The 24,869-nt window shown below is 42.5% G+C and overlaps 2 long non-coding RNA genes across 4 annotated transcripts in view; one reads left to right on the top strand and one right to left on the bottom strand.

The window, feature by feature from the left end:
* LOC140618807 (uncharacterized) overlaps nucleotides 1-11,606 on the top strand; it is a 31,290-nt gene extending 19,684 nt beyond the window's left edge. Inside the window, exon 10 of one of the 3 annotated variants that reach the window (XR_012018863.1) lies at nucleotides 785-11,606. This is a non-coding gene — a long non-coding RNA (uncharacterized lncRNA). The remainder of the gene's footprint in view (nucleotides 1-784) is intronic. The other 2 variants (XR_012018865.1, XR_012018866.1) reach the window with 2 other exon arrangements.
* On the bottom strand, nucleotides 7,578-14,678 carry LOC140618813 (uncharacterized). The gene is made up of 3 exons (XR_012018867.1): nucleotides 14,389-14,678; nucleotides 11,916-11,997; nucleotides 7,578-7,941 (listed from the first exon to the last, which is right to left on the bottom strand). It is a non-coding gene; the product is annotated as an uncharacterized lncRNA (long non-coding RNA).
* Between the last annotated feature and the right edge of the window lie 10,191 nt (nucleotides 14,679-24,869).

The raw sequence follows: 24,869 nt of genomic DNA on the forward strand, positions 1-24,869 counted from the left end.
TTGCCAGTTTTATTTTTTATTTTTTTTTTTTCCAGTTGCCAGTTTTAAACCTTGCTTTTATTCACCTTATTACGGGCCTAGCTACAGAGCAGATGTATCTTCTCGTCTACGATGGAGAAGCTGAACTAAAAGCACTTTTATGGATCTGCCATTTCATTATTCAAATCTGATTTACAAGAATAGCTGGAAGAAACTGGGAGAACTCGCAGTTTAGTGAAGAGTTAAAAACAGCAAATAACATCTGGAACAGCCACCCTGAAACTAAGTCGGCTGAAGACATGGAGAACCAGTTTTCTCTTCTGCCCCGCCTGCGTCTCCATCCATGTTTCCCCATCTCCAGGGCGTTGGGAAGACATCCACTGCCCTCGTGCAGGCTCTCAGCCCGGGCACAGGGACATTCTTTGTCGCGGGGTTGTCCTCTGCATTGCGGGACACCTCGCAGCATCCCCAGTCTCCTCCACGAGATGCTGGTGGTGTCCGCAGACACTGCCAAAGGTCCTCTGAAGGGCACAATGGTCCCCAGTTGAGACCCACTGTCGTACAACATGCAAAAGCACCTTGCAACTCTGAAACGCTACGCGGTGTGTGGAAATATTTCAAGTGTCACGTTCCAACAGCTGAGTGGTCCGTCCTTCTTCCACATCATAGATGGCAAAATAGGGCCAGCTGCTGGATGACCTGCTTCAGGTCTCACTGCAGATCTGTCACAGCCCGTGTGCCTTAGATGATGCTGTAATCACCGAAAGCTTCTCCTCTAAGGGGTTTCCATCGTTGTCTCCCATAGGAAAGGGTGCTATTCCCGAGTCACCACCAGAGGACGTCTCCGAGGGTTCCCCATGCTCGTGCCCCTGCTTGCTGAGACCTGGAGCTCCCACAGCTCTTCATGCAGAGGCTGCTGGCCTGGGTCTCACAGACTCTCATGAGGCGCCTGGAAGACGATCATCGTGCAAACCCATGTGTTTGCAAAGGAGGCAGCCCGTCCTTCCTGGCGAGCGTTTATTTCAGGTCACGTTCTCCTTGCAGGGGCATGCACAGCTCCTCAGGGCAGATCCCCGTGCTTCAATGGCATAAAACGCAGTGTGTGAATGAGGTCCCCCTCCCCCCGTCCCCGCTGCGGTCACAGGGGCTGATCTTACTCAGTCTGCCAATCGTGGGAAGCTTAGTTAATCTCATTAAACGAAGCCAGTGCTCTCCCTTCTCCATCAAGGAATGGTTTTAATGGCCCAACAAAGGGTTCAGCCCAGTGCACCATGAATTTAAGATGATGTCCCACGTTGGGTTAACCGAACTCTCCTGCCAGCAGAGCTGATGCCATCTGCCCATTTATTGACAGCCTTGTCAGCAAAAATCTGGAGTCTGAGGGTTGGCAGGCAGCCAATTTGCCTTCCACTGTCTCTCCAGCGTCTCAGTAACAGATGTTGTGCCTCATGCCTGGAGCTGCTGTTGGCAAATTGCTGCATGCTCATGTTATTTATCAGGGGTGGAGGGAGGGCAGGAAGGGATACATGTTTTCCAGGAAGGAATTTGTATTCCTTTCCAGGTTCTTTCTCTGCAGACTTAAATTTTTTTTTTCACTTGAAACTGACTTTTTAAAAGGTGAAGTAATCATCTTATAATTCAATACACATATATACATATATGTGTATACATATATAAATGTATATATATATTCCAACCCACGTAACCCTCCTGCCAAACCAGGAGTTATGAAAGTTACATGATCAGGGGCCACGAGCCATTCCCCTGACAATGTGCCTGTCCTCAAGAGATGCTTTTTAGTTACACTGTTCTGCAAAAGCCACTGAATCGGGAGCCTTGTTCCTGGATAACACCTGACTCATCAGGAGATCTTATCTCTCATCAGCAGACATCGATCAGGGTGTTGTGTACTGAATGAAGGGAGTCAGGCGTGACTCAGTGAAGAGGTTTGGTATGTTCCTGATAGAGGACATATTCCTGGAGATACTTTTCCCTTTAAAGGAGGAAGCAGGAGGAGAACGGGATTAAGAAACGGATTGCAGCTTCTATGCGGAGCCCGGTGCCCATGTCCTGGGCGGGCGCTCCTGTTGGGGGAGCCTTACGAAAGCCGTCTTCACGGGAGTTTCCCGGTGCGGGTTCACTCAGCAGTAACAAAGGGAGTCTTGGATCCAGGCTGGGCCCTGGGAGGCACGAGAAGCCTCATACCGCTCCTAGGTATCCACGGGCAAGCAGCAAGACGGGGGCAGCTGCTGTCTTGCGTCTGGTGCCCCCTCTGCTTCTCTGAGACAAGTGTCACTGTCTTCAGATGAGCCGGTCTCATGCACAAGTGAGACAATGGAAGCCTGATGCGTTGAGTGCAAAGCGCATGTGACGGTAAGCCCCAGACCAACTGGAGAATGCATAATTTACACGGTCGGCTCTAGCACCGACGCAGGAGTACTGCTAGTCGTGTTTGGCATTCGTATTGTGCTTTGCAGCTGGCACGCTGGCCTCAGATGCATTTTCTTATCCACTGGAAGGCTTTCTTTCCTGCCGACGTCCGGGCTGGACTCTGCATTCTGGCACTGACTTCGGCTCAGGACAATGGCTTGGTTCTGTGTTCTCAGGAATGCCCCTGAGACTGTGACAGGAGACCAGATGCTCAGGCAGCAGGGCTGACCTGGAGAAGGTCGGATCTGGAGAGGGGACCTTCAGATCAGAGATGGCTGGCATCACAGCTGGGGGCACCCCTTTCCTTAACAGATAAGGGCCACATGGACTCTAGGACAATGTTGCCTTGTGCACCCCCTCCCCCACCAAAGTGGGGGGCTTTAGAGCACAACTGAGGGTGAGGCCATGGGGGATGAGCAGAGGCTACTGTTGACTCCAGGGACTCTGGTGGCACCGGGGGCTGTGTGCAAAGAGCAGGGACAGGCATCTTTGCCACCGAGGAAGTAGCCTCTTCCACTCACACCCTTTTAATCTACCAAATACCCACTGTTCCCAGTATGGTGAAGCATTAGAGGATGCATTTTTGGTTTATGGAAGCAGCTGCTGGCCAGGCTGGGAACCTGCGGCTGTGTGGCCTTGTCTGTCCGGTCTTTGTGAGCTTTGGGGAAGGGTCTCCAGGACACTGGGCAAACCAGTGACCAGACCTGGCTGTTGCCCTACCTGGGCCTCCCAGGAGACTGAACAGTATGGTTTCTGTGGCTTCCTCCATCTCAGCCTCTGCTAGACTCTGCCTCTACTCCCTTGGCAGCAGGTAGGAGTGACCCTCTCCCCGGACCCCAAGCCAGAGCCACCAGCACTTCATTCTCTATTCAACCCCCTAGCACTCATCTTTCTGCACCTTAATACCTGCTCTGAGAAGCAGGAGTTGCCTGGCAGGCAGCCAGTGACCCCTTTTCTGCTCCCCTTCCTCTCCTGTTCCACCTGCCAGGGCAGGAAGGGCTGTGGACCCTGCCCCTGTATTAGGGATCCTCTCTTCATTCTCTGTATGGTGCCAAATGGCTCCCTGCAGGGACACATCCCAACATGTACCAAACCAACAACCTCCCACGACCTGGCATTGATAGTGAATGAGGGAGGAGCACCTGGGTGGCTCAGTCAGTGAAGCATCTGCCTTCAGCTCAGGTCATGATCCTGGGGTCCTGGGATGAGTCCTGCATCAGGCTCCCTGCTGAGCAGGGAGTCTGCTTCTCCCTTTGTCTCTGCCCACAACCACCACCACCCCTGCCCCTATGCCTGTGTTCTCTCTCTTGCTCTTTCTCTCATAAATAAATAAATAAATAAATAAATAAATAAATAAATAAAATCTTTAAAAAGAAAAAAAGAAAGTAAACGAGGGAAACAATTCAAGTTAACTTGATGCCAGTGCAAATTAACTTGAAGCCCTGGGGATGGTGAGGGTCACCCCATTTGGAAAGGGCACTGATGCTCAGGCCCCATGTGCTAATGTCACATCTCCCAAGTTTTCAAGAAAAGCCACACATTCTAACTTTTGTATGAAATCCTTGGAATTTTCACAGACTGGTAACATATCCCAAGTTTTCTTGAGCACCAAACAAACCATGTCTGCTGGTGTGTGAGGCCTGGGGCTGTCTGTGTGATGGCTGCCCTAAATGTGTGGGAATAAAGCTATAAACAAGCCCCTTTGGAGGCTGGTTGAGGTCATGGAACTGTGCATGGTAGCTCCATTCAAGGAATTCCTTCTCAAGGGTTCTGAGCTCCTCTGGGGGTCTCATCTTGTCTGTGTTCTTGGGGGACAGCTGAGGCCTTTCAGTCCAGCAACCAACAGAAGGAAACCAATTCGTGGATAAAGAGACTGTTCTTGGCCCAGCCTTGCCCAGATTGGATATATGATCTAAGTGTATTTGTTTTCTCTGCTGCATAACAAATTACCATAAACTTTGAGGCTTAAAACAATGCAGGTTTGCTGTTGTACAGCCTGGAGTCAGTGGCATGGCACAGGTTAGCTGGGTGCACAGCTCAGAGTCTCAGCAGCACTTGGCTAGGGCTCAGGGTCCTCTTCCAAGGTCACTCAGGTGGTTGGCAAAATTCATTTCCTTGTGGCTGTAGGACTGAGGTCCTCAGCTCCTTTAAGAAAGTTCTCTGCCATGTGGTCCTGTCTGCAACATGGCGGTGTTTCTTCAGGGTGGATCAGAGAATCTCTCTTTCTTTGAATCTCCAATTTCATTTAGGACTCAACTGATTGGGACAGACCCACCCAGGGTAATCTCCCTTTGAATTAAGTCAAAATCAACTGATTAGAGACCTTCATTATATCTAAGAGATTCCTTTGCCTTGCCCTCACCCACATATAGCACAGTTCAACCACAAAAGTGATGCGCATCATGTGAACAGTCCCCCCACCCTCAGAGGAGAGGATTAAAGAGTCATATCCACCAGGCGGCAGGAATGTGGGGGACTGTGTCAGAATTCTGCCTATCATAGTTGGAAAGACTTTTCTCTCTAATTTTAATTATCCATTAAGTTAAAACTAGGCTAGATGACTTTTTTACATCAGCTTTTTAGATCTAAGATGTGATAGTGTGATCTCGAAGAATACATTGGACTATAATATGCTCCCTTGGAAGAGCCACAGAGATGAACTGGGGTTGGCAAGGTAATTCTAAAACAAATCTGGTGTTTCATTCAACCCTGGGTTTGCTCAGTTCTTGGACAGATGAAATCTAAGGCACATAAAAGGTTCATGAATAACGAGGCATTAGAGCCTTCTCCTCAGTTGTATTGATCCAGATCATTAAGAGTTGGTTTTTCACAGAGATTCAACTGAATCATAAACCTGATTGCTTCCGGATCAGTGTTGGTGTGATGAGAGTGAACACTTTCATGAGAAAGTCGGCACCATTTTGAAGACTCAAGTCTCCTCCTTGTGCATCTCAACCTCCTGAAAGAAGGAGTGAAGGCTGCGGCACCAGGGGAATCACTTGTCCTGTCTCTGCTTTTTGCTGGGCATTCTCTCCCTGCCCTACCCATCTCTCTGGTTGCTCAGGGGGAGAGATACACTTCCACTCTGGCAACAGCTTGGAAGAGATACACTTCCACTCGTGTGCAAGACCTCCAGACCACAGAAACATCAAGGCAGGAGGGGGAAAGCAGTGCTGTCTGACTCTAGAGAAGAGAGTATGCATTAATGTTGGCATCCTCAGAAAGATGGGCTCACATGTGCTGAAGAACAATCAATCTACCAGCAGCCAAATCTCTCTATGAAATCCACAGAAGCTCATTTCTTAAGAAATCAGGCAAGCCTGGGACTCCTGCTCTCTGCTGTTCAAGAGCAAAAGAGGGGAAAGCCTTGCTGAAGCCTGCAGCCAGTCTGTGAGGAACACTGATCTTTCAATATTTCTATTTCTACAAGGATGTCCTAAAGATTTAGGAAAGTCCATCTCTCTAAAATCTGCAGGCTAGTGTGAAGACCTTTTGTGATAGAAAGGAAAGTTTGGCAATCTTCTAGAAAGGCTTGCTAACCTCATAAAGAAAAATGCTCTTTTGAGAATTTTCAAAAATACAGGATTGGCTGCTCTTTCCTTCCACCATATTTGGCTATGGCTCATCCTGAGTTTGTTGGGAACTACATATAGTTTGTATAGGAAAGTTACTTGATGGGCTCTTTAGTTAATCAGGAAAATGTTCCAGATTTGAAAAAGCAAGGAAACAAACCTGAAAACACAGAACAAAAAATCAACAAGTACAATAACAAAACCCTCTTTTTCCTCCCAAACTCTCATCCCATCTTCTGTCCTAAGGAGGGCCCTTAAACCAAGTCCAGTGTTTGAGGTTGGCAGCAAATCTTTGCCAAGATGCTTTTGACATCAATGAAATCAGAGGATATGACTTACTGGCCTAAATCTTCTCCAAGGACAAGTTAATTAACAGTCTTACTATATACTCTGTAATTATAAGTTTTGCCTAAGTCTCAAAATTTTAAGTATATAAAGATATATTTAATCAGTTTGGTGCATTAGCATTTAACGGAGAGCAGCTCTCTTCTGATGGACTGAGCACCAGATAAGTTAGCGAAGCTGCTCTGTTTCCAGGTTTCCTTGGAAGCGGATTCTGTGTGCACTGTGATGCTGCAGGCTCCACCTGAACTATCCCTGGCCTCGTTTCCAATAACTATAAAAGAAAGGGAGTTGAATTTGACTGTCTGTTTTTAAACTCTGCTCCCTGGTGTCTTAGGGCTCTGTGGAGATGATCAGAAGCCCACAATTGAGGAAGGGGGAATGAGGGAAACAGCAAAGTCTTTGTCCATTTGGGCTGCTATAGCAACATGCCACACACCTGTTGGCTTGTAAGCCACAGAAATTTTCTCCTCATGGTCCTGGAGACCAGAAGCTCGGGGTCAAGGTGCCAGACTATTGGGTAAGAGCTCTTTCTTGGCTCACAGATGTCTATTTTTACCCTCATATGGCAGAAGGGGCAAGGGAGCTCTTTCACAAGGATGCTAATCCCATCATCAGGGCTCCGCTCTCATCATCGAATCACCCACAAAGGCCCTCCTCCTAATACCATCACCTTTGGGGGTAGGTTTCAACCTATGAATTTTAGGGGGACACAAACAGACCACAGCAGGTGGATATTTTAGTTTAGAAAATGCTTTACGCCTCTTTCTATAGGAGGAATTGCATTGACGTTGGGTGTGGCCTTATAATTTGCCTTGTCCGGTGGGCTTTGTGTGGAAGTACCTGTGTGCCCATTGCCAGTTATGGGAAGAGACTTTAAGAGGTGTCTCATGTCTCTCGTTTAGCCTCTTACCTTGATGCTCTGTACCATGAGGACATTATGTCCCGGGTAGGAGGTGCTCCTTCAGTCTAGTCTGACAGTGAGAACACATGGAGAGCAAAATTCTAAACCTATCTTCCTACTTGGAACCGATCCCTGGCAGCCACCCCGCAGACCTGTGAGCAAGAACTAAACACTTGTGGTTGTTACACAGAATTGCTACTGCAAAATCTGCTCTTACAGGGATCCCATGAGCTGCCTCTATGTCCCCAAGTCTACGTTCAAGTACTGAAACTCTACCATTACTGTTGTACATATCAGCTTCCTCCTAAGAACTTATGTGAAGGAAGGAAACTTCTGCTAAACATCCCAAACAAAACACCAGCTGCATTACATTATTTTTTGAAGCTTTTCTTGACTCATGATTTTAATATTTTGTCATTTTAAAAATATACATTTCTGATCATGGTTAATTTTTATTTCTACTGTTGCAAAATAAACAATAAAATAAAACCCAGACTTCAGCAAGTTAAAGAAATCATGATGTTGAAGACTGTCTCTAACATTTTAGGTTCTTATTTTTATCACCACTTTCCAGAAATTAAATTGACAAAATCATGTAGGTATCAGTTCAGCCAGGTGGTTCATGGTAGACTTGGTTTTCTTAAATGCTTCTTCCAGCTCTGATGTTAGCAGTCGATATATTGTCATCTGGTCCAGAAGGAGTTTTCTACAGATCTGGAGAGCAGAACAAGAGCTTGGAGATAGCTCAAGGTTGGTCACGTGTACAGTGTGCAGTGAAGTCTGACCCTGAAGCAGGCAGCCCACAGCAGTGGCAGCGTCCCAGCCCGGCCCCCATGGGAAGCGGCCAAGTCCTGGCGTTAACGCCCTGCTCCTCATTCCCTCCCCAGCTGGCAGTCTGTCCTGCCAGCAGACCTTGTGCAGGGTGGACTTTTCTGACCCATTATTCCCTCCTCAAAAGTTAACCTTTCTGTGTCCTATTTAATCAGGGTCCTGAAAGCTGCAATCATATCTAATAAATAAATTGAGGCCAAGCTTTTAAAGGCAATGCCAGGTTGAGATGTTCACTTCTCCTGAATAGTCTCCTAGGATTTTCCAGCATTTTGGTCCAAAGAAATGAATGATGCTGTGTGTTTCAGATATCATGGGAAGTCTGTGTTTAGATCTGTGTACCAATTTCAAGCACTGGCTCTGGTGGGTCACCTGCATGCCTGATGCCACCCTCCTCTTCCCCCAGCCTCTGCGAGGCCATTCACTTGCGAGGACGTGCTCCACAGACAGCTTGCTCTGCAAGTTACTGCCTAAAAATACTCCCGCTCTGTGGCCGATCAGTTCCTCTCAAATGACCCCAGTTACCTCATCAGTGAAAAGAATAGATTGGACGAGACAAGAGTTTTTTTTTCCTTTGCTACTTCCCTATCTCATGTAAGCCCATTCGTTTTTTAAGCATGTTCTTAAATTATTATAGTAATTATATTTTGAAAATATAAATACGCACAAGGAATTATTTAATGGATCCTTTGCATCCACTAGTTAGTTTGAACAGATGTTGATTTATGTCTTCATATTTGCTCTGGGTCTTTCTTATTTAAGTCACAAACTGGTTCTCAAAATGTTAAAAAAATATGAGAAAATGGCCCTTTTATTATTTTTTGTTTTTGTTTTTGTTTTTTAAATGGCCCTTTTAAAATCAAGGAATTATGGTAGGTTAAGGAGGCAATCAAATATAACATTAATAAGTAATTATGAAAATTAGAACATTGCCTGTGAAAATCAGTGGAAGCGTGCCGAATCTATAATCAGAAAAAAATAATGTTAAATGCTTTCTTCATTTACCAGGAAGAAAATACACTCTAGGAAAGCAAACGAATAATCAAAGAGCTATGAGGAGAGGAATTGATGCAGATAAACCCAGAAATAAGCAAATCAGGGAAGGGATAACACATGTCCTAGGAAGAGATTATATAAAATGAATGAACTCATCCTGAGTATTAAAAAATGTGGGCACCTGCCCAGGTATGAAGCAACTCAAATGGTGATCCCAATATCTACCAAAGATAACAGCCAAAAGCTGGTGGTATAGCAGGGAGCACAGTTGCCTGCCGGAGCTAAGAACCCAGACACACTTGTTACAAAGCAAATTCATAGCATTCATATATATGTAATACAGCCTTATTGGGTTCAAGAATGTGTTAAAAGAACAATGCATGACCAAGAAGGGATTCATCCATAAACGGAAGCCAAATCCTTAGGGAATATATTAATAAATATGTAACAATAGATAATGTAAGAAAAACAATTGTCTCAAGGTATTCTCAAAATGTATTTAACATCACATGGATGAACTAGGATGATAGTCAGCTAAAGGAAAGAAGCCAACCAGAAAGGACAAATACCGTTATGATTCCACATAACTGAGGTACCTAGAGCAGTCAAATTCAGAGACAGGAAGTAGCATGGTGGTTGCAGGTGGGGGGTGGGGGGCTGGAGGGTGGGTGAGGGTTCTTGTTTAATGGGGACAGGGTTTCAGTTTTGCAAGATGAGTAGAATTCTGGGGAAGGGTTGCACAACCATGTGGATGTGCTTAATGCTACTGAACTGTACACTTCAAAATAGTTATGATGATAAATATTATGTTTTGTGTATTTTACTGTAATTACAAAAACTGAAGAATAAATTCGAAAGTCAGTTTTAATGGAAACTTACAAAAAGCATATACCATCAATTTCTGGCCCCAATCTATATATAATTAATTAACTTGTCCTAAAGACTCTGAAAACAATAGCTATTAAAATAATGGTTCATTTTACATCTGCTGGGTTCCTGGAAATCAGAAAAAAATAGGTGAAACCTATTTCATAGAATTTTTCAATTTGCAAAGGATAACAGAGTTGTTTTTTTTGTCTGATTTCTTTCTTACTAAGAGCATCTATTTATTACTTTTTTCAGAGAATGGAAATTCTCTTTCTACTTCTCACATGTGTTAAATGTACTTTGTGATCAAAACAAATCTTTAAGCATGCCTAGACCCTGTATTACAATGTGCATTGTTGGTTTAAACAATGTAGATTTTCATGTATGTTTTATCAGTTCTGCTCTAGCCATTGTATAGTTTCGATTCTTCTCACCTCTTTTTTGTTTGTTTTTGTGTATTTGCTGTCAAAAACTCAGATTGGTGCATTTGAGTAATTCATTATAATTACATTTTTTTTCTTCTTCTTCTAAGAGTTTTTCAATTTTTAAGCCAATTACTGTTATAAAAATGTTCAACACTCTTATTTCTTTGGTATGTATCATGTGTTTACCAACCTGTCTCTGTAGGTTGGCAGAGATGGGACAAAGAGTACCACTGGAGGTGCTGCGGCCTAAGGAGCCACCAGCCAATGGACCTGGGCATCTGACCTCCCTGGAGTGCAAGATCCCTCACTCAGCTTTCGGGCAGCAGCACCCTGGGAAGAGTACTCAGTGTGACCCCACCACACACCTGGTGTGGAGGTGAGGGTAAGCAGACATAACACACACACCCAAGCGAGAGGCTTGGAGACAATGGTCTGCCTCAGGCGGAGCCCATCCATAGGCCTCAGGCTATAGCATCAGGCATGCTAAAAGTAAGCCAGTGAAGCACCGGCTCACCCCCTACAAGCATCTTCTACATGATTTCTGAACAAAGAGTTGTCAGGAATAGATCCTCTCTTTTCCTCCTTCAAGAAAAACAAACAGTTAAAAACAGGGTTTCAATGGGAAAAGAATCTGCACCAATCCAGTTCAAGATGGTGATTGAACTCATCTTTAATTCCCTATCCTCTCATTTTCCCAATATAACCCAAAATCTATGTCAATGTTGGAAAATAGGGAAGAGTTCCCTATCCTTCTTGAATGGTATGCCTTCCCATCCTTCAAGAAATTCCAATCAGACCATGGTTCAAGGGATGGAAAGTGGACAAAGTGCCATCAGAACTTCCAAAAAAAGTCTCTTTGAGATTGGGAAAGGCAAGGCTTGAGGTGCTAGCCATGGGGTAGTTAGTTGAGGCCAGGTCAACACCAGGAGTGGCCTTAGGGAGTGGATTGATTTGGGCAAACGGAGCCACTGACCATGGCACTCCATCCTGGAATCCAAGGGGTAAGGATGGTGTGTAAAATATGGGAGAAGAAGATGCGGGGGGGGGGGGGGGGGCATGCCACCACCCATGTTAGGCTGCCACTCCAAAGAGATGAAGAAATGACCGACCAGCATGGGCATGCTAATCACAGGTCCCTATGAGCTCCCCTGCTGAGCTTTTGCCTGCTTTGGATAAATAAGATTAGTTCCTGAAGGTGTCGTGTTTCTCTTTTTGAGGGTATTTGTGATTTAGGGAATAGATTTATTCTTTTTTGACCCCAGATATCCTCTCCATGTTTATTCATTTTGTTTTCTTCAGTTTCAATCTCCTGATCTTTGTTGAGAGCCAAGTGGCTTTTTATTTCTATGGAAAGAAATGATCTTTTTACTCGTGGAAACATGAGTCATCATGCCTCCTCATTTGAAAACTTTCTTTTCTTGAGAAGTTGCCAACATCAAGGGTGCACACTCATTCGTTTCTCTAGGGATCCCTATCAGGATTGTTTTCTGCATCCATTATTTCTTTAAATGGAAGCATGATACTCTGCCGCCTGTGATTTTAAGCAAAATTAAGGCCTAATGGATGGCTTACCATATCATGCTGCATTTCCAGAGATTCCATTTACAATGATATCAGGCGCACCCAGATGAATGGTTTCACCCTTCAATGGAAACTGGGAAAAGCAGAGCCGAGTTGACTTTTAGATAAATATTAATAGCAATTGCTCAAAAACAAAGACCAGGAAACAATGCTCAAATACTTGTCTTTACTGAAACACTTACATTATGTAGCACTTGAAAATCCATGCTCATTTTTAAGTGAACACACTAATCTCTTAAGGAATGAGAGAAGTGTCATGAATTTAGGGAATGAGAATAATTTAGACTTGGCTTTATCATCCAGACTAAGGAGTAGACCAGTAAATGAATTCATAGGACCTTGATCTATTAGAGGGTGCTGAACCACCCCATGATAGATCCTAGCATGGGCTAGTTACTGTTTATATTCTGTTATGTTAATGTTCACATTTGTGATCATCCCCCCTTGAGTGCCAGGGGCAGGGGCTATGACTTGCCTCAGACCAATAGACTATGGTAAAAGTAACAGGACATCACACCTGCCATGTTGCAGTGTGTGTGTGTGTGTGTGTGTGTTTGTGTGTGTGTATAAGAGTGACTCTCTTTTGCTATTTTGGAACAAGTAAGCCTCCATGCTGTGAGAAGGACTATGGAGACAGGCCACTTGGTGCCAAACTGCAAGCAGCCTCTAGGCCATGAAAGAGTCCCATGGTCAACAGTCAGCAAGCCAACAGAGACCTCAGTCCTACAGCCAGGAGATGAATTCTGCCAACAGCCCGAGGGATCTCCCAAGTGGCTCTTTCCTCTGTCCAGCCTCTGGTGGGACCCCAGTCCTGGCTGACCCTTAGCTTACCACCCAGAGTTCAATGAAGCTGTGCCTGGATTTCTAGCCCACAGAAGACCATGACATAATAAATGCACGTTGCTTTAAGCTTCTGGGCTACTGGTAATTTGCTGTGCAGCCATGGAAAACCAATACAACGTGGAACATGTGACACAGGTGGAGAAAGTTGTATTTGCTCAGAGTCCATGCAAAGGGCAGTAACAAGTGTGGTGGGAAGAAATAATGTCATGAGCCACTTAGGTTTGGGGTTAGACTCTTCAGAAGCAAGCTAATTGATTGTCTCATAAGGTGCATAGGCCTAAAATTGGAACTAAATGATTCAGAACAATCAAGAGCATGCTTATTGCCTGCTATCTACAGACTTCTCTCCCCTTCTCCTACAGTGCTCAGATCCTAAATAAATGGATGTAAGCAGATATTTGAAGAGCTTTATTTCTAAAGGGCGACAAAATGTTAATTTCCCTGGGGCCACCCACATATTTTGGTCTGGCTAAATCTATTATTAAGGTTGCAAGATACATTAAAAAGATACCTGAACTTGGCAATCAAAGACTCCGCTCAGGAGTCTGCCCAGGTCACAAAGATCCCGTTTCCCAAAGGGCTAGGGTGGCTGGAGGAAAGCCTGTGTCTCACTGAAAGAGGTTCCATGGGCTTTCTAAGATTATATCTCTGGGAACCTCTCTTAAACAGAGAGCTTTCTCTACGCACTAACGTTTTCTAGTAGGATATCTGAGAAGGACTACACTATGTTTTTTGTTGCCTATAGAAAACAGAAGAGGTTTAATTATGAGATACTGAAGTGGCTGGCTGATTTTCCTGAAGGCATGGAGTCTCTTTCCCCATGGAGCACTGAATCATGTGCTTTGAACAACTGCCTTCTCTTAGCCTGTCCAGAACAATTCTTTCTTACTGGCCTGAATTTCTTTCTATATTTGTCTGTAGTCTTTTGTTTTACATTGCAATAATATACCTCTGTGGGCAGTACAACTTAATCAGGACAGATATAAAATGTAAAGTTCCCATTTATATCCTATACTTTCAGTGAATCTCAGGGTCTCCCCTGAGAGGAGAGGAGACCCCTCCCCTCCGCTGTATCCAGAGGTAACCATGATTAAAGTGTGTGTTTGTGTGTGTGTGAGTGTGTGTCTACACACGGAGAGGTTTTATCTGTAAAAGTGGGAGCATTATGTATATATATTGCAGAGCAACTTCTTAATCATTCAAAGAAATGTCTCAGAAATCCCATTGTCAGTTCAGATGTCCACGTCATTCTATTTAGTAACTGTAGAATACATTGTTTTAAGAATACATCAATATTTATATCACAATTTCTTTATTGTTGGGCATTCAGCTTTTTTCTGATTTTCTCCAATACAGAAATAGGAAATCTTTATATATCTTTATACACATATGCATATATTTTTGAGGATAGTTTCCTTAGTTGAATTGTTGGGTCAGTAGGATACATACATTTTACCTTTTGAGAGACAGCTGCTAAATTGATCTCCATGAAAACTGTACCAATATACACTCACTCATTAAAGTATGAAGGTACCCATTTCCCATATGCTCAACTACAGTGGATGTGACAAATCTTTTAAAATGTTGCCAGCCTGGGTGAAAAATGAAATCAGCAACTTACATTCTTTGTCTTCAGCCTCTCTTTCTTAAGTTTCCCAGCTGGACGATGAACTTTCCGTCCTCTTCTCTCCTGCTCTGAAGAGAAGAGGTTTGATGTAATGCTCATGTGTAAATTTACATTTAAATTATGTTACTAGATTTCCCAATTTTGAATCATTCTTGTATTCTGAGGGGAGACACTTGGCAATATTTTTAATTTGCTACTGGATTTTGTTCGATAGCATTTTATTTAGAATATTTATAGTCATAAGAGAAGCAGTTTACAATCTTCCTCTTTCAGTTATTCTTGTCTGGTTTTGGTTTTGTTATAAGGGTTTTGCTAGATCCGTAAACTGAATTGGGGGAATTTCCCATTCTTTTCTGTGCTGTGAAACACCTTATTTGCATAGGAATTTTCAGTACCCTAGAAAGTTTTATTGAAATTGATGGTCATACTTTCCAATCTATGTGCCTCTAGGGTGGAAAATTTAAAATGGAGACAAAGCCTTTATCACATAGTTATGGATAAAAACAGAAATATCAAATTAAGTTGAACTCCTATCATGACCAGGTATACACATACATAGAACTGCAATCTGTTAACAAGACAACATATAAAATCTTTCCCGCTTATATCAGTAGAAGGAATTGGAAAAGAAACTTTGTAAAATTCACCATGAGGGAAAAAATAAAAAGGCTTGAGAAGTAGCTGAACTGGGCTGGCCATGAAGCTCATTGGATGGTGTTGATCTCTTTTAATCACAAAGACAATATAGAAGTTCTGTTCAGCTGGGTCATTGTGCACTTCAACTTCTCAGCTTGACTTAGAATTTTTTTTTTTGACTTAGAATTTTTAAGCACGGTTCACTTTGTCATGAAATGTTCTCTTCCCAGAGGACTCACAAACTAAGGTATCATTTTACTTTGCAAATATGCAAAGAGTTTTTAGCACGGGGTCTGGTTCATGGTAGGTATTCAATAAAAGTTGGTTTTCCTTCTCCCAGACTCATTAAAAAATGTTGCTTCATTTAAATGTATATGCTTCTGTTCTCTTGGAAAGAAAGGTGGCAGGTAGGGGTGTTATTTAACTTAGTAGCTGGAAATGAATGCCAGCTGTGTGACCTTCAGATGCAATCAGAATTCCAGGGTCTCAACTAAATCTGGAAGTAAAAAAAAAAAAAATTTTTTTTTTTTTTTTTTTTTTTTTGTAAAGGCACAGCAAATCCAGTCAGCCAAACCTCATCCTTGGAAACAGTTGGATTTTCAATCAACTTCCATATGTATCTGAAAATCTTTTCCTTACAATATGGCAATTTACAAACCCAAGATGTATAGAGGTAGGCAAGCATGACTAACCCTGGGGTTTCAAAAATAATTAATGGATCAACCTTCTGCTTGCAAAAATTTCAACTTTGGCATCTAGATCAGAACAATTCTTACTATATCGCACATACAACAAAATCATTCTTTCTACTTTCACAGATCATTCCATACATTCTTTCCATGTTCTGGCACAATTCACTAGTTCTAATATAAGTCAAGCCTTGTACTTCATTTTAATTCCATAACCTGGAGATCTGTTGTTTGAAGGATGGCTCGGTTAAAATCAGCACATGTAGAATGGGGTTCCAACGTGCCAAACATCTGTTAGATGTGAACATATTTCAGATGGTTTTCATACAGCTAGATGTTTAATATCACATAGAAACAGACACTCTGTGATCAGAATCCCTATGTAATAGCTGCAGATAGCTATAGATAAACACATTGTCTCTGAGCTTCCCATTGGGAATTATACATATATGGCAGACATCTCTAGTTGTCTACCCAATTTGTGCTGTCTCTTTCTTCCTTATTAACAGGAGGCCAATTTTGTGATACATTCAGTTAAAATACTAATTTTTCCAATTTGCAATGAAGCTAGGGATGACCTCATGATAGAATTTTGGATAATAAGATAGAAGCAGAAGTCAGCTAAGCATTTCTGACAAATGTTGCAATTTTCTTCTTTTTCTTTTCATTCCCTCCTAGTCCCCCCATTGCATTTTACTTTCCTGCCTGGAACACAGTACTGAGTCTGGAGTTGGAGCAGCCCTTTTGTGACCATGAGACAACCTACATTAAAATAGAAACACATCCTAAAGATGGGAGGAGTGGACAGAGAGATGGTGCCTGGGACAAATCCATATAGGATTTATTTGGTTAAGCCACCATATTTATTATTATTTACAGTTGTACACAACCCAGATTGACATCACACAGACATTTTTTTCCCTTTCTAAATTGTAGTGATTATTTCATTTTACCTCTTTCATGGAAGAGTTGGATTTATCTGAAGAGTGTAGATAAGAGAGCTTAGATACTCATTTTCCTGGTACTGAGTTTATAGTTTCTTTCAGAGCAGGTGCTCTCCATCAGTGTGCATGATTAGTTGGACAAAGGAACACAGTGTAAGTTTTTATAACCAGTGGAAAGGCAAGATCTAGGTGACTCCCGGGGATTTTGTTGTAATTTTTAAAAAGATTTTATTTATTTATTTATTTATTTATTTATTTATTTATTTATTTATTTAAGAGAGAGAGAGAGAGAGAACAAGCAGGGGGAGGGAGAGGGACAAGCAGACTCTGCACTGAGCCGGACACAGGTTCAATCTCATCATCTTGAGATCATGACGTGAGCTAAAATCAAGAGTTGGAGGCTTAACTGACTGAGCCTCTTATTATAGATTTTTGCATAACAATTATACGATGTGCACTGACACATGTGTCTGCAGGGACTGGGAGTTCCCAGAGACATAAGAACATCACCTCTCATGGTTCAATAGCTTTCTTCTCCCAGAAGAGGATCCCACAGGTTCAGGAACGCCCAGAATTACTGATGGTATGTTATGTTTGGTATTTGCAGAATCAACAATACAGAACACCTTTTAGGAGAGTAGGATTCTAGTAGAATTTGCACATGGTACATGCACTGATGAGAAGTTCATCTAGTCTGGCTGTCATCATGCCATACATCACACCATACAATTATACATCAAGTTAATGTAATCATGCCATTTGACTTTACTGAGGTTTCAGCTTCCTGTTACCTCTTTGTGAGGGGACAAAATCCTGCCCAATCCACTGATGAGTATTGGTCCTAGAATACTGAGATCCAAAGAAGTTCATCCTTCATTGATACTACTGGGACTAGAATTATTGGCAGTCAAATGGCCAGATTAGGTCTCTGTAATTTAAGGCTATATTGGGACGCCTGGGTGGCTCAGTGCTTGAGAATCTGCCTTCTGCTCAGGGCATGATTCCAGGATCCTGGGATCCAATCCTGCATCAGGATCCCTGCAGGGAACCTGCTTCTCCCTCTGTCTATGTCTCTGTCTCTCTTTCTGTGTCCCTCATGAATAAATAAATAAATAAATTGCAAAAGTAATAAAGAGGATTGCAACTCAGCAAAGATTCTTAAGGATATGCTCCCCCTACCTCAAACATCAGAAACTCAGTTTACTTCCTGGATCATCATTAGGATCTTTCTCTTATTCTTTCTTTACCTGCAATTGTACTTGAGTCTTTCACAATCTGTCAATACCTCCATTGATGCTGAGTGTGTAGGGCCAAGGAGAAAAGGATACAATCCACAGAGTCAAACTTGCTGCTCAGTCCTGGAGTGGAGTAGGGAATTGCGGGAAGCACCATCACTAGGTGGCTCTGATTCATGGTCTTCTGCACCCTCCCATCTCAACCATTTCCATGGAAAATTAAAAATTGTTTACAAAAACAAATTTGAGGGACAGGAGGAATGTTGACAACATTAGTCATAGAAGTGTCTTCACCATGTGGCTTTAATAGAACTACTGTGACAAAAACTTCCAAATAGTTTACCATAGAAAAAACCTGCACCAACTTAAAAACAGTTTTGTTTTGATTAGCTGTGTTAAAATATTTAGAGAAAGGAAAAGATGTTTGGAACCCATAAAATTTCTGGCTGAAGCTATGTGTTTCAGGTGGAAGGCCAATGCAGAAGGGAGTTAAGGTCATTGTTGAGGGACATGGCCATGTGTCTCCATTATGGGTGAGCCTCCTGGAGGATGAGAAAAGAGGACATGGGAGCCAAAGGTTGCTGGGATCAAGCCTACAAAGTCCTTTGCCAGAAAGGCTGTAGAAAGACTGTATGGTAGAGTTCTAGAAGGGAGAAAATGCCCCAGAGATAAAATGATAGAGAACAGCCTTGGGGAGAATCACCAGGACAAGGAAAAGCCTATAGGTTGATAGGTGGGGCAGCGAGGGGATGGATCAGTGATGCCTTGGCTCAGCCTGCAAGAAAGCATAGCATGAAGTACAAGTTCAGTGCTCAGAGAGGTAGAAAAAGTGCCGAATGAACAGATTTTGTGGTGAGATAAGTGAAAGAGACCTCGCTAGATCCAGAGACAGCACCAATGTGCAAGACCACTACAAGAAAAAGAATAAGGTAAGATTAAACCGATAGTTGGCAGACTTTTCTGTGAAGTTCACAGTTTGGGCTGTGAAAGCCATGAGGCTTCTCTCACAACTACTCAGCTCAGCCGTCCTGGTGCAAAAGCAGCCAACAAATAAAGTTTTATTAGAACACAGCTACACTCATTTGTTGAATATTATCTAGAGCACTCCAATGTAAATTTCACATAGTGGTCACAGGTCACAAGATAATCTTCTTTCCTCTCCTCATCCTCTACCCCCCAATCATTTAAAAGTATAAAAGCTATTCTTAGCTCCCAGGCTCTGCAAAATCAGGCAGTGGGCAGGGCCCTGTTTTGCTAATTCCTGTGTTAAACGAAAAGGCCCAAGGTAGGGGCTGTTGGAAGGGAGAGTGAATAGAGTAGGTGGCAGTGCAAAGGGACAGAAGTAAATGTATAAGGTAGGAACATCTGATTTAGATAGTAATGATCTCAGTGGCTGTTATATTCACAGAGTCTTTGTCCTTTAAGAAAAGTATCTCTCTCAAATTTTAAGCACAGAATAGAATGCAAATAACTAATTTCTATTTTTTAAATTTTATTTATTTATTACACAGAGAAACAGAGAGAGGCAGAGACATAGGGAGAGAGAGAAGCAGGCTCTTACAGGGACCCTAATGAGGGACTCGATCCCAGAACCCCAGGATCACACCCTGAGCCAAAAGCAGACACTCAACCACTGAGCAACCTAGTACCCCTTATTTCTATTTTAAAAGAAGGAAGTATGTTAAGCAGAAATCAATGCATTTATTGTTGCCATTCCTTCCTTTCTTGTTTTTTTTTTTTTTTTTTATATTTGGAATAAGATACACTGGCCAGGTTACTCCATGCCTGTAGCTATCACTGGTTTCTGGGCTTCAATTTAATAGCATTGCTCCTTAAAAAAGTTTTTTTTTTTAAATTTTAGAATATTATCTCTGAAACCCACACCTTCATTAGGTGACTTTAGATCTATGGGGAGCATGACTTTATCTGGAATCTTTGTTCTTTGATTTGGAGACAGAATGTGTTAAATCGTGCACTTCCCAAGCCATTTGCCACAGCTGCCCTTCCAGGAACATCTTTCAGAACTTCCCTCCACGAGAATTTCTATTTCTTAGTCAAATTAGGCACTGAGATCATTTAATTTGATTGAAAATTATTCCAATTGGAGCTCCTGGGAAGCTCAGTAGGTTCAAACCTTCAACTCCTGGTTTTCGGCTCAGGTCATGATCTCCAGGTTATGGGATCAAGTCTGCTTGTCCATCACCCTTGGCCCCTCCCCTGGCTCACACACACTCACACCACACACACACACTCTCTCAAATAAATAAAATCTTTAAAAAAAGAGAAAGGAAATGATTCCAATTGCCAGGTAACTAATTTGGGAGCTTTCTTGAAGCCAGATGGTGCATCAGGTCACTTCTGTCTCTTTCCCATCTTAGTATCTACATTTCCTTGGGACAGTGCTTGGAACATAGGCTCAGTAAACATGTGCTGATTAAGTGAAGGAGTGGTTGCCATGTAGTAGGTGGGAAATAAATAGACGTTGGGGACCCAAAGATGTTCGTGGCAGCTTTGCTACCCTTGCCCATGTTTCTAGAATTATAGGAAACTACTTGCTAGGGAAAGTCACTGGCCAGTGTATTTCCTAGTCTGTGTGCCTTGATTTTTCCCTTCAAATCAGGGATTCTGAATGTTGTCAGTTTGGATAGGGTGTCGTTTGCCTATGACTACACAGCTGTGGTTATTATTGGAGCCAGTTCTTGGCCATGATTCACTTTGTTAAGTGTTCTCTCTGAAATGTGGCTGGACAGGAACCAGAATCCAAGACATTTCAGTGGTTAGAGGACATGCTTGAGGATGCTGTGGAGATCTAGGGCCATTTGGGGATGTGGTAGGGTCATTGAGAATGAAAAGCTAGAATTACTGAGGAATTATGATGCCTTATTCATCTTTTAATCCAAGATTAGACAAAGGGAAAAATAAAAGAGATCTTCTTTTAGCCAGATTTAGTGAGCAAGAGTAACCATAACTCCCTTAATTTTGGCACCTTGTTTTGTGTTGTTATATGAGCACCTTCATTGGTATGAAACCAATGCTTCTGGTTCTTGCTTAAAACAAAACACAATTGAAACAAAACTAAGAGACAAAAGTAGTGTGTAATTCTATCACAGACGAATGGGGGCATGAATTTATGGGGGAAACAGGATAAATGAGGCCAGATAAAAGTCAAGTGTTTCAGAGGGCAGGGGCAATGAGAAAGTGAGCTAAGGTCACGCTGTCCGAGGAAATGGCCATGTGTCTCCATTTGGATGACTCATGTCTGGGTGACACATGTTTACCTTGTGATCCTGGCCTAAGATCTACTAAGAATGCTTCTTCCCTCTTGGGGGGGAATTAGGGATCTAGATTCTGGGTCAGGTGGGATAACTTTCTGCATAGGGGTTAAGTGGCATCAGCCTACCTGGCTTCAGCACGTTGAGGGCCAGACAGGCTAACACACTTGTTTATTCAATCATCATTGGGATGAATAATAATTGCACATATGGTCACCGAAATCTGTTTCCCTTTCAAAGCCCTCATAGTCTGGCTGGAACTATGGTGGGATTTTGCAGATTGGCACTTGGGCAACTGCTTTTTCATGCTGAAGTGTCAGAGCATTGAAGATCAGTTCATAATCCTTCCTTGGCCCGTGACTTCCAGTGTTATTATAAATCATAACTGCAGAATGGAGGTGTAGGCTGTTCATGTGGCTGCAACATTTTCTTTACAAGCTTGTACAGAATGTCAGGAGGAAAATTTTATTTTGCACTTTTATGGGCAGCATAAAGAATGCTTTGTAAATATCTTAAAACTGAAAAAAAAAACCCACTAACTCCAACTAAACACACACACACACACACCAACTCTAAGAAAGCTTATTTTTGCTAATCATGAACATCAGGTATCTAATGATCAAGCAATTTCCTGGCAAAAAATACTGTCAGACAAGTCTGGAAGGGTTTTACAAATGTTGACTAGCTCATGAACCACAGCCCATACCAAACTTTTACAGAATGTTAGGTACAGAGCAATTTCACATGCTCTTCAGGACTGCTTTGTTCTGCAATAAAACCTGGGAACAAAACAGCCATAGAATAATTTTAGTCTAAATAGGAAAGAGAACCATATGTGGTAAATGTTGCTGGAAAGAAACTGAACATTTGATAAATGTTAATAATGATTCAAAGGATATTTAGCTCTCTCTTAGTTGACCTAGAATATGGTGAGATGATCCATGTGCTTGGCGCTCAACCAAATACAACAGAAGAGACTGGGTTTGGTAGATCTGGGAATTAAGAGGGTGTCTCTGGTGAGTTGTGGCCATGCTGAATTCACCAATAAACACTGGATGGCCAGATCCAGGACAGGTTTCCGTGCCTTGGCATTTGAAACCCACAAGGTATTACCTCTGCTACCAAGTTACAAAAACAAATCACTGCATCTCCTGGAATCACTGAATCAGCACTGGAGAGGTCACCTAGCCTCAATTCCCTCCAGGGAAGAGTTCCTCTTCAAAGAGGAGCATCACTTTTGTCTCCCAGCATTTGACGAAGTATTTTCAGGGGCAGGAGGCTCATTACTAACAGGAAGTTCTTTTGTTGGATGCTTCTCATCAGAATAACTTTTGTTTTAAGCCTCCCTATGATTTCTACTATTTCCCTGGCTTCACCTACTGAAGCGTCACAAAACAAGTCAGGTTTCTAATCCCCATGACAGCCCTTATCTCCTTAAAGACAGCTCTTATGCCTGCTCTAGGTCTCTAATAGGTAAAAAGAAAACACTGAGTGACATGGTCAGGAAAGTCCAACTACCAATAACCAATGACTATGACGTATGACCTTACAGCTCTTGGGCAGGCTCTAGGGCAACAGTTGCATCACCAGCTCAAGTGATAATCCATCTCTTCCCTTCTAATATTTTCATCTCTTATCTCATTGTATGATTGTATTGGATGACCCTTCGGTGCATCTGTGATTCTGTATCCAAAATGTGTGTGGATTTGCCTTTTCCCCACCCCTCACATTTCTACTACCCCCATCTTGGTCTAGGCCACTGTATTAGTTTCCTGGATGCCATAACAAAGTACCACAGACTGGGGATGGGGGGCAGTTGGGCTCAAATAACAAAAATTTTCTGGCTCACAATCTGGAGGCTAGGAGTCCGAGATGAAGGTATCAGCAAGGCTGGCTCCCTGTAAGGGCAGCAAGGGAAGATCTGCTCCAGGCCACTCTCCTTGGCTTGTACCTAACTATCTTCTCCCTAATCCTTTTCTTCTCTCTTTGTGTGCGTATGTCCAGACTTCCTCTTATAGGGACACTAGTCACATTGAATGAGGGCCCACCTTAATGACCTCATTTTTAATTCATTGCCTTCCTAGGACTGTATTTCCAGATACAGCCATGTTCTGAGGTTCTGGGGGTTAAGACTTCAAACTATGAATCTGGCAGGAGGGACACAGCCACTCCCATAACAGCCACCATCATCTCTCACATGGGTGACTGGCGAATGCTTTGAAACTGGAATCCCTGTGTCTACTTTGCATTCCTCAATCCCATTTCTAAAGAGTAGCAGAAGAGGTTTTCCTGAACCGGGCATCATATCATGGCATTCCCCAACTTTGTCCTTCAGTAGCCGTCAATGCAATTAGAGTCCGAACTCCTAGGAGACATACAGCCCCGTGGGCAAGCCGGTGTCCTCCTTGGCCAATGTCACTAAATATCTCCTTGTCTGCTGTGTTTTAGCTATATCAACCTTTGGGCACTGATACCTCAACCCTTTCTGTCCTCTGGGCATTTTCTCCCTCCTGGAACATTTGCTGCCTCTTCCTCCAGATCCTTCTAATTCTTAGCTCTCAGCTTAAATATCTCTCAGTTAAGACTTTCTGGATCCACCTGGAGAAAGTGCTCCTTTCTTCTAGCGCACAACCTTTAGAATAACTTGCAGTTATTTTGTATTTACTGTTTTCTTCTACTAGATGCCAGAATCTGAGGCTCGCTTATTACTATGTTTTTTGCACCTAATACAGCACCAGGTGCCTTGTAAGCGCTCAAACAATATTGAATAAGTTGCTAAGATTTCTAACAGAATGGTAACTACTGGCAGCCCCATCTTGTTCCTGACTTCAAGAAGTCTGCCTCTAATTTTCTGGCATTTATTTATATATTAAACATGCTGTTTATTTCAGGTCTCTGATAGAGATCGCTAACAGATACTGGTTTCCTCACTGGCATACTTATTTATTTTTAATGAAATTATGATTTTTTTTGGTTGACCCACACAGCTCCACATGGCCACATTTTCTTTGGAACCCCACTCCCAATACCAGCGATTGGTCTAAGAATGAGCTTGAGATGAAATTCTGGCTAATGAGACAAAAGTCTTTTGTTGGTCTTCTAGAAAACGTGCCTCAAGACTTCTTCCTAATGGTTTTAGCCATTGATCTGGAGATTGCTGATATGTATAGCTAAGACTTTTTTTCTGCAATATTGCTCATTAGTTTATTTGCATTTTCTTCTTTTAAAAAAAGATTTATTTATTTATTTTAGAGAGAAAGAGAGAGAGAGAGAGAGAGAGAGAGAGAGCATGTCCACAGGGAAGCGACAGAGAGAGAGAGAATCCTGAAGCAGACTCTCTGATGAGTGTGGACTCTGACGCTGGGCTCTATCTCAGACCTTAAGATCATGACCTGAGCCAAAACCAAGAGTTGTACACTTGCCATACTGAGCTACCCAGGCGCCCCAATATTTTCTTCTATGTGTGGTTTACTAAGATTATTTTTTTGTTAGTGCTTTTTATTTTTCTTTTCAGGAACAGCTTTAGATATTTTTCTTCAACATCTTTTGAGACTGAAGTGTGATTTTTAATCTGTTAATGTAGTAAATACTTTCCATATATTTCCTAAGGTTGGATCACCTTTGCCTTCTTGGGTTATGCCTAGCTTGTAATATTCACTTTACTACTGGACTAGACTCAGATAATCATTACATATTTTT

This window comes from Canis lupus, chromosome 2 (assembly GCF_048164855.1).
Source record: "Canis lupus baileyi chromosome 2, mCanLup2.hap1, whole genome shotgun sequence".
In the NCBI taxonomy this organism is placed as follows: Eukaryota; Metazoa; Chordata; class Mammalia; order Carnivora; family Canidae; genus Canis; species Canis lupus.